Raw genomic sequence first — 10705 nt, 5'->3', positions numbered from 1 at the left:
GGAAGAAAGAATAGCACATTAGATTTTTTTTACCTGGTTATGTCCGTCAGGTAAGAGACTTCATGTACTTAAATTATGGCATATCCATTAGAGACAAAAGTGATAGGCAGCATTCACTTCATTGTATCTTTACATACTGCTTTTCATGCTTCTGATCACTGTCTCAGGATCATCTTCAGATAGTGTTTAGGCATGTATCTCCAGAAAGCCTGTCTGGATGGACCACAGAATTGCCTAATAGGCCAGTATGGTGGATCTGGCCAGCCTTTGCTGATGAGAAGCTTTGTTTAATGCATATGCTCTGCCTGTGGCATCCCTGATCCCTGAATTCTACCAAATCCTTAAAGCTGGCTTAAAAGTTTAGCTTATAGTATCTCTTTTTGAAAGGCCAACAGCTTCCAGTGGCTTTCCAGAACATAGTGGGACAATATCTTGCCTCACCTGCTAGACCATGCTATGAAAATCTGGTATCCTCTAAGCAGATCGAAGGCTCTCTTACAGAGTTACTGAATCTCAGTGTATAGATATCTCCAATGCAAATATTCTAGCATGAACAGTGAAGCACAAAAGCTTGCTAGTATTAAGGATCTGAGGTGATCTAAACCAAGAAATAACCTAATTTATTGTTGCTCTTCATCCCTGTAGTTATCTGACAAAACAATGTGGCTTTGCGATCTTAGCAGTAGCTGCTGTTAGTGTGAAGCAGAACGCCTACGAGGCACTTGCTTATCTTTTTCTCAACTTTTTGTTAAGAAGAGATAATAGAGAAGATCTGAGGGATCTGCAAAAGGCATAGTTCCTTCTTCATGGAAAGGATATTATACTTCTCTGCAGTTGTTTTTTTGTTTGTTTGGGATGGGTTTTTTTGTTAGGGTCTTTTCTTTTTTTTTTTTTTTTTTTTTTTTTTTTTTTTTTAAACCTTGGAAAAGCACTATCTGAAAATGGTCTGGTGTTTTTTCTAATAATATTTAAAAGTATGTAATGTGAATAATGAAATGTTGTTTTGATATTAGTATTTACATTAAATTCTTTCATGAAAACTTGTCTGTCATAATAACTAAAGAAGAAATACTGAGCGGTCAGCCAAAACCTGAGACTAGAATGGCCTTGTAAATGATTTCAGACATGTGCAGTCAAGGTAATTGCTGTTTGAGTAAAAAGCATTATGTTGTCCTCAAGCATCTAATATTTACTGTGTTTATGTGAATAATTCACTCAGAGTGAGTTGCCAGCATCAGCTTCAGTTGTAGGTGCTATTGTGCGTGCCAAGCCCCTGTGCGTGTCTAGTCATTTGCATGAATTGTGTAATATGTACGTTATTGCCATTAAAATCTCTTAATGTGGAATTGTCTCCTTTGAGGAGTGAAGAGTAACCAGCAGTGATTAATAATCAAAAAAATGTATTTATTGCTATTTTATATATTGTGGCAAACTGCCACTAGAGCACTGTTACTTAATAACTTGAGCAAAAGACATGGCATGTGTGAAATTAATGTGGAAGCCTGGAGCCTCAGGCATGAATTCTTCATAAAATCTCTGCTGACCCCTTTCCATTATAGCTTGTTGTTCCTCGAGGGACAAAGCTTGCCCTCTTCCTTATTATGTAGGGGAAATTATTCAAGGAAGTTGTCTTTAGTGAAAAAGAGGGGTGTTAGAATTTAGGTTGGCACCAGGTGGTGACAACAGATTTCTGTAACGCCTCTTACTATACCTATTTGATGACGACCAATAGTAGAAATAGGCTTTTAAGAGATTTGATACAGTTTGAATACGCTTATTTCTTCTGTTTCTACCTGAAAATACATTCTTTTCAAACACTGTTTCAGAGCTCACTTCTGTAAACATGAAGGATCCCTTGAGTTAAAGCAGCAAAATTCTTGGAACCCTACACTAGTATAGAGGATTTTTTTTGAAATGTTGTGTATTTCTAGTAATTGTAACTGGTTGATTATTTCTACTTGAGTTTTCTGATCTGGCGTCAAATGAAGTAAAAATGAGATAAAGAATTAGAATCTTTTAAAAACTAAAAAGTAGGGAGTTTATAAATGAAATGTACTTTTTAGGCTATCCATATAATATGGATATAGCTTAACTCCATACAGTATTGTAAAGCAGCCTAGTTATGGCTATATGGAGCAACAAGTAGGATAATTTCTTCTGCTGTCCCAACAAAACTAAATCACCTCAGCATGTAGTGTTAATTATAGTCTTTTGTACCAAAAAGTTGGACTGTTTATGTATCCAGTGCTCTTGGCACGGAATGGTTTGAAGCTCAAACTTTAGATGATGCATATATTCAACATCTTTCCACTGAGATTTAGTGTTGGAACTGTATGTAACATCAGTATTGCTCTGAATCTATGTATTTGCAGTCATTTCCTCAGACAGTAACAGTAGACAAGACTTGTGGATTTTGTGACATCTACTCCTATACCATAGGGGAATGCAGGAATATTTATGAACTAGAGAATAGTATTGTGTGATTTTACAGGATTAATTTCAAAGTAGGAGTGGCAAAAGGTATCTTTTTCCCCATGGCTTTCTTCATACTTCAAGCATGGCTTTTGCATTGTTTCTCCAGAACATAAAATTCTCTCTTTTTTTTTTTAATTTCCTGAAGGCAACAGTGGCCTCTCTTCCTTTCCCACTAAGAAGAAATATTAGTGAACATACTGATGTAATATTCCTATTTTTCCAACTACTGTGTTTACTAGAGTGGCTCTGCTCTGTATCTCAGGGAGCTGGTGGAATTAATGTACAAATTAATATAGTAGAATGTGTGGTGTTTAAAAAAAAAAAAAAAAAGGCTTATACATTTTCAAAATCCATCTGAAAGGCCACTGAACTACACAGAACATCTTGAAATGGAGAAGGAACAGCATTCATTTCTTAATCCTGTTGTCAATGCTTGAAGTATAATATCCTGGGTATTATAGGAACCCAGCAAGCCAATAGAATATGAGAAAGAGGACATCTTAAAAAAAAAAAAATTGTTTAGAAAAGTTAAGAAATCAAGTATCAGGAACTGGTGAGTTTAAGAGTGGAAATGTAAGAGATGATATATGAGTCTAGAAAGGGGAGTTGAGTTAACTCTTTATGATCACAGCTTATAGTGAACATCAAACCTCAATTGCACATCATACCTTTTAAAAATTTAATCTTTTTTCTGTATAATGGCCAAACAATATACATGAGTAGGACAAGAATATACTTCACTGGGACAGCTTAATGCCAGATGTAACCTAACTGAAGTCATCATAGTCACAGAAAAAAGTGCATTTATTTTAGACAGCCTGTAACTTATGCTTAAATTAAATTAACTTAATGTCAACTTACTATATGAGTTACATCTGTGTATGTATAGGTACATCTGTGTATGGTAAAAATCATAGAATTATAGAATAATTCATGTTTGAGGAGACCTCAGGAGGTCACCTAGTCCAACCTGCTGCTCAAAGCAGGGTGAAGATTGAATTCAGACCATGTTGCTTAAGTCTTTGTCCATTTGGGTTTTAAAACTAGGACAGAGTTTGTGCAGACTCTCTTGGCAGCCAGTTCCAATGCTTGACTGTCTTCATAGAGAAAAAAAATTTCTCATGTCTTTTGTCCTTTTGCTGTGCACCTCTCCCTATAGAACCTGACTTGGTATTCTCGATTGCTTCACCTCAGGTATAGCAAGGCTACTCTTAGACTCTCCCTAAGCCATCTTTTCTCCAGACTAAACAAGCCTCTTCTTTTGATTAATAATCAGAAAGCCTCAAGAAATTTGGAGGTGGTTCAGAAGAGTATATTGCACACTTGGTTATAAAATGTGGTTGGAGATGGCATTAAAATAGGCTTTTCAAAAAGAAAATCCAAGTGCTGTTTGAAATGGATTTATTTTCATGATGTATATAATTTCTGATTGTCTTATTGCATGTGTTTTAAACAAGATTAGAAAACAGGCAGTGTGTTGTCATGCTGACTTTGTTGGCTGTTTGAGTGTTCTTGACTCTGAGATCTCTCCAAGCAGAACTTAAGAGTCTGGATTGTTTGCAGGGCTGACTCCTAACTAGTGATGAATTGCCAAGCTATGATGGTTAAGACAACATATACAGCAACTCTGCAGTACAACTCTGGGAGATCTTCATTTTGTTTCTAGGATTTAGAGTAATAGAGAGAATATGTTGACTTAGAAGATAGAAATTGTGTTAAATGGACAGCATTGGAATTTTCTTTCTAAAGCAAATTGTGGCAGACAGTTTCTATAGTTTGTACAAAAAAGCCCAAACTGATGGGCCTGTTGTTACGGACTGTGGGCACTTGAGCTTTTGTGGAACTTGTGCATATGGAGTAGATTTACAGATTTTTAATTTTATTGACATTAATTCTTCCCTTCTCTCTGTCTCACCTCAAAGTAGTTATCTGGAAATCTTCCCAAAAGAACATTAAAAAGATTACCATTTATAGCATGAGACTCTCCATTTATATTTTATTTTAAAGTGATTTCTTAATTAACTAAGAGTGTTTTATGTATGTCTGTAGTTCAGTACTAATTTATGTGCATGTTATGCTGCATATTGATGTTGTCTTGTTGAACCGTATTCATCTGGAAAGACTTGCTATTCTTTGCAAAACATCAAGTTGTGAAATGTTCTGCTTTCTGCAATTATGAATGAACTGTGTGAAATATCACGTACAAATGCTGGAAAGTCCACATCTTCTGACAGAGTATGTTTACTCACTACCATGTGTTAGTTAAGACTTTCTATAGAATATCTGTGCAGAGCATGATCTATGCCTCCTTGCTTGGTGTATGGCACGCTGTAGGGAGCATGTGTGTCACCATTTCAGTTCCTCTTAGTCTCCTTATTTTGTTAGGACACTCCGTTGCTTGGTATTTCTTTTTACATACATAAATCTTTCTTATCTTCCAATTTCAGCACTTTCCCTGAAGACATGTCTATTAGTCATAGTTTAGCTCTTGATCATTTTTCTCATAATCATAATGAAAGTGCCAGTGGTCTGGATACCTGCAAGAGACCCCATGAGGTTTTATCTTGATATCTTTATTTAAGGTATCCTGACAGGGCTGGTGGCATTGGTCCCTTGATGCTGAGGAAATCCTCTAAAGAGCATTACTCTATGTGGCTAAGCTTTAGGTGGAGCACCTTCAAGAGTGATGTGACCACCTTGGAATTATTGTCTTCCAGAATGGCCTTGAAACTGGTCTATGAAAATACCAGATCAACGCTCAGTAGCAGCCAAAGAAGCATGTACAGTGTTAGTAATTATTAGGAAAAGATGAGGAAAAAAAACCTGAAAACCTTATTATGCAACTATTAGGCACTTGGATGTGGAATGTTACTCATGCCAAATTTCGTCTCCTGGTCCTCCACCTTTATACAGAGTTAGGATTTCAGGATACCCACTCCACCCATCCTGGTGTTCCTTCATCAATGTTAGAGAGAGCGCCCCAGGTCCTCCCAACCACAGAAGTCAGACACAAGAATGATTGGAGCAGAAGCAGATTTACTTTTCTGCTCCAAGCTGTGTTGTTCGGGTGCGGGGCTGCTCCTTAGGGCCTCCCTTAACAGCTCTGAACACGTTACCTGCTTCACCTTATATTCCTTTATGCCTGCTTTTTGCCTCGCAAATTCCCTCTCCTCACTACTCTCATCCACTTCAAAATAAGTAGCCTGCCATGGTTTCTCTCTTCCCTGTTGACCCAGTTTTGCAGACTTGATACCCTTATTTATTAATTATGATACAGTTGCCCTGGTAATCTTTTCTTTGAGCATCAGTTCTGTAAAGCTACTACCCTCCTCCCACTCCTTTTTAATTCTACAATTTTTCTGCAGAATTTCTGCAATAATTCTGCCTTTTCACGTTGGGATCTTGTTAGTGGCATGACAGGTCAGAGTGTACCATCAGCATATATATTACTCTTCTTATATTATCTGGGACGTCCTAAAATTCTTTGTGGTAGTGGTGCCACAGGTAAGGATTAGCCACGTGCGTACATTATCAATTTCCCTATCTGCGGAAACAAAATGGTACGTATGTATTACAGAAGTTATTAGTAACTTGCACAGCTTCATCCTAGCAACAGGAATTTGCCAGGTGAACGTGGGGTTCTCAGAACATAAATACTTAGCCATTACCCTCTCAAATAGAGGTAGAGCTTCAAATGCATTTAACATAATATAACCACAAATGTTGATTAAAAATGTAATCTCATAAGCGTTGAAATGAATTTTGGCAGATGCTTTTCTTTCTTCACATTACTTACCTGCTGTAGTATTTAAAGTATTTAAAAGCATGGCAATGGTTCCTTTATTTTGATCGTGACCAGCGACACGCATAATGCCACTACAAAATCTTCTTCTACCGGATATGTTTTAAGTCTAAATTTACCTCTTCCAGTCAGAGTGAAATTTTACAAGAAGCGGAGATGTTTGGCTCATTAAAACACTGGAGGTTGATCCTACCCTGTGAAAATGGTCCCACTCTCTTGCTTTTGGTTCACCAGAGGGTCGGATAAGCAGTTCGCCTCACTAAGCCACATTAAAACTATTAATTTTTTTCTGCTGGTTTAGCAAACTGAATTGGCTCGCAGAAGTAGCAGATTAGCATGATAGCCTGATAAAAGTTAAGTCGCAGATGTGTTGTGCTAACTGATCCTCTCCCCTCTTCCATTTTACAGAGAAACCCCACAGTAAGCATGAACTGAAACTGTCGGGGTATATGGTATGGGTCAGGGCCCGTGCTCTGCTTTTATTCAAGCTGCTCACCTGCAGCCTTTAAAGAAGGGACACAGGCTAAGGAGGCTGGCGAACAGGGGCAGCCAGCAAGATTGTTGGAGCTGTGGATTAGTGTTTGCGCTACCGTGAGTTACTGCAGCGTTCTAACACCCACCAAACCCCCCCCCCCCCCCCCGATGGTTTAACCTGCAGTACCTTACTGCGGCAGCTCAGGGAGCGACTTGTGAGGGTTTGGGTACTGGTATGCTGGGGGGCTAGGCTGGAAATCTTAGGATGGTGGCTTTGTCCGAGTCTACTGAACCAGGAAAGCAATAGCTGCGTGTAGAAAGGAGCACAGCACCGATGAGAACAAAGTCATTTGGGGTAGCTTTGCAGCATGACTCCTGTCCTGTCACTAGATTAACCCAGGTGCTCAGATACATCTCTGGAGAAGGGAATACGTACAGACACCTTATCTGTTGCTCTCGAATGATCCTTTCTAACTCACAGTATTGGGTTTTTCTTGAGACATATAGGAAATGCCAACAGAGTAGGAGCCACCTCGTTACCTCTTTCTTAATTTCATTGCCAGTCATAGCTATCTATGTATCTTTTTAGTTTTTCTTCTCTTGTTGCCAGGAGTACATTCGATAGGTTGAAACCTTCACAGTCATTCTTAATTTTAACAGTTTTCTCTCATGTTATGATCAAGATACATTTCGTTATGCCTCCTGTTTTAGTGTGTGACTTTGAGAAGGGCTGTGTTGAAGGTGAATCCATTATTTTGTCTGTTCCTGAAACACTGATGAAAATACTATTTCTACAAGTCAAATAATCTATCCGCATTCAGAAATTTAAGTTTATTTTTAAAACAAATATAATTTTTTTTGTTCATGAATTTGAAAGAAAAGAGGCAGTATTGAAAATTACAACAGCAATTTTTTAACCTTTCAGTAAAATAAATGAATGTAATAAAATCTTTAAATTACTTGGTTATCATGATGAATCTTTGCAGTTGGTGGCTGGTTTTGGTCAGAGACAAAGATGGAATCGTAAGCTTTGGAATTGCTGTTTTTTGGTTTATAATAAAACACTCAAGTTTATACTTAAAAAATAGCAATAGGGGAAAAAACAAATACATAACTGTTAAAGTCAGCACAAAACACGAGATGGTGAATTTGGGATTGGCAGTATGCTGCATTTCTAAAACCTATAGCAGTTACTGCATTCCTTTTTGTAATCAGCGGTCACTAATATCTTTAAGGAAAAAAACATAGGACAAGGAAAAAATGTTGCAGGGAAACCCTAAGAGAAATTGAAAACAGATTTTTCTCGCATATTAAAAATATTAACGCTACATTACACGAAAGCATTGAGTACTTCCATAGCTGGGAATAAACCTAAACTTGCAATGTGAGATGCATGCAAATAGGATGCATTTACATAAAACAATTGCTTTCCAACTGTAACCATATCCCAGTTCCAATTCTTCACTGAAGTGAATTGCATATATAAAATACTAATTTCCTCATGATATTCATTAATGCCACATCTCAAAGCCTCTTGATTATGTTTACGTTCAGCACTACAGCACCATTTTTAATTTGAGATATATTTTCCTCACCTTGTATCTGAAGTGCCAATGGACAGAGAGCTGGAAGTAGTTTGCAAACCGTACCTCTGTCTGGCGGATACATTTTTGCAATCTTTAAGCAGTGCAGATTCTACCTCACCTCGGTTTTCTCCTACATGCGGATCGTGCTGCAGCTGACAATTTTTTGTCCATTTCTATTTGCTGCTCCTTCTAGAGTATTTCATAGGTCTGGTCTGGTTTACTAATTGCATTCATCCAACTTAAACTGCATGCTTTCTGCTGAATATTTTTAGTAATTGCAGGAGATGCATATAGGTACAAATAGCATCTAAGAGAAGCAGCCAGGTGCAATTTAAAGTTGGTGTTTCACGCCTCCTGCCTGGAACTGTGTGCATCAGGGAAGAAATTTAGTAGAATTTTGATTATTTCATTGCTCGTCTTAAGCCTGTTCCCTGTGGTGTTCCCATGCAAGTTGTCCACTTGGCTTGAATAAATAGGATTTTAAAATCCTGGCTGTTGTAAGTAAACATATAAGATTTTCATTGTACTTCTGTCTTTCCTTTCAAACAGTATTACTTTTTTTCAGGTTCAAATGTTGACACCTCCTGTTATATTAGGCAGTTATATTTCAGCTATTTGCTGACGTGTAGTTTTCCAAAATATTCAGCTTAGCTGCTGAGCGTGACTTTTGTGTGTATAAAATAGCACAATGAACTTGGTTTGGAATTTTTTTTCATGTGCCAGTTTTGATAGGTCTTACGTTGTTATTCATCAGCATAATTATGAGTTTCTGACTTTTTCCTAAGATAATTGTATCTTGCAGCATAACCACAAAAGATGTTTGTTTGATTTCATTTGTCTTTGCCATAGTTCACATAACAGTTCTTATTATCTCTAATTTCTGCTGCACTCAAACTTTTGTTGTATAAACTGAAGAATAATTACATAAATATTTTTATATTCCTGTAAGTCCTCAGTCTTGGATCTTAATTTTGATAAGTGGATATTTAAGACGATGCCACTAATTTTTTGGATGTTGTAAGCTTTTCTGCTCTGAGGAAAACCCATCACATTACTAGTATCATTCACATAAATCTAAAGTTCTCTTTTCAGTTCTCGTTGCTCAGAAATACCTGCTATTTAAGAGACCTTTTTCAGCTTTTTTCTTTTGCAAAGACAGTGGGCCTCCCTTTCTTTTGTAAAATATGAATGAAGGATTCAGAATTGTTCAAAAGAGGATTTGAAGGTCATAACAAGCTACACAGTTGCTCAATTTGTACCAGACTTCAGCCTCCAGGGTTTTCATTCACATCCTGCCATTGTTCCTTGTATTCAGTTGCACTTTCTCCAGCAGACATGCTTATTGTACCACACCAGAGAGACAGGGTTTCTCTTAAGCTGCTTAAATGAAGAAGATTCGAGTAAAATTAAAATATAGAAGATATGCATATTTTAAATATAGAAAATTAGTATGACTGTATCTGTAAGTTTTGAAATTAGACTGAGTTTAGCATCCGTTGAAAATAAGAATACATAATTATTCTAATGGTCTTTTCCTATTTGTTTGCCCTTTCGAAAGCAATGATTCATTTTCCCTTTGCTTGGTTGTGCTTGACTGTGCTCTCTATTTGTAGGTAAAATGGCAAGAAAGTGATTACATAGAATAGACCAGAATACTTCTTTTGTAAGTGAATGGATTGTTTGCTTCCTTTGTATACTGTTGCCATCTTAAACCACATACATTAGAAATGAAATAAGAAAATTTATACTTGATCTTACAGATAAAAATCTTGGTTTGAGATCTCATCTGGTAGACAGATTATTGGGTTTCTGTGGCTTGCTGCTTATGTCACTTTTGTTGCCTGAAATATTTTCACATTTGTTGGTTTTAATATTAACTAGAAATTAGTAATAGGATGCCTCTCCACTGAGAGACTGTCTCAGGAAGGAGATGTAAACTGATGACACAAATATTTTGAAGCTTTTTAGTTAGAGAAGGATTCGTTGGCAGCGAACACAACGAGACACTTTAAGGAAAATAACAAATTATGCTTGCGGTTTACTTTTAAATCTAAAATGTAGTTGTCTTTGCCTGTTGATTCATGTTTTCCCCATTACAAATAGTGGCATCTCCTCCAACTGATTTGTTGGGGTGAATTACAGAACATTGCAAAAATTACATGTACAGCAGTTCTGTACTGGGCTGCCAGTGAGAATTTAAAGGAGAAAAAAATAGCATAAATATATATATGTGTGTGTGTGTGTGTGTATATACATATTTGTATGTACATATGTATGCATATATGTATGGACATTTATCTAATTTTAAAGTTTTATTTTTAATGCCACATTGGTATTTTTTATGATTGTGACAATTCTAGAAGGGTTC

General features: G+C 36.9%; 1 protein-coding gene across 5 annotated transcripts in view; it reads left to right on the top strand.

Annotated features, from left to right (window-relative positions):
- Positions 1–10705, top strand: part of CENPP (centromere protein P) — a 172738-nt gene that overhangs the window by 125119 nt on the left and 36914 nt on the right. The window lies entirely within an intron of this gene.

The sequence above is a fragment of the Dromaius novaehollandiae genome, chromosome 12, assembly GCF_036370855.1.
Source record: "Dromaius novaehollandiae isolate bDroNov1 chromosome 12, bDroNov1.hap1, whole genome shotgun sequence".
NCBI lineage: Eukaryota > Metazoa > Chordata > Aves > Casuariiformes > Dromaiidae > Dromaius > Dromaius novaehollandiae.
Note: the sequence above shows the minus strand (reverse complement) of the source record. Positions and strands in the feature narration are given on the sequence as shown.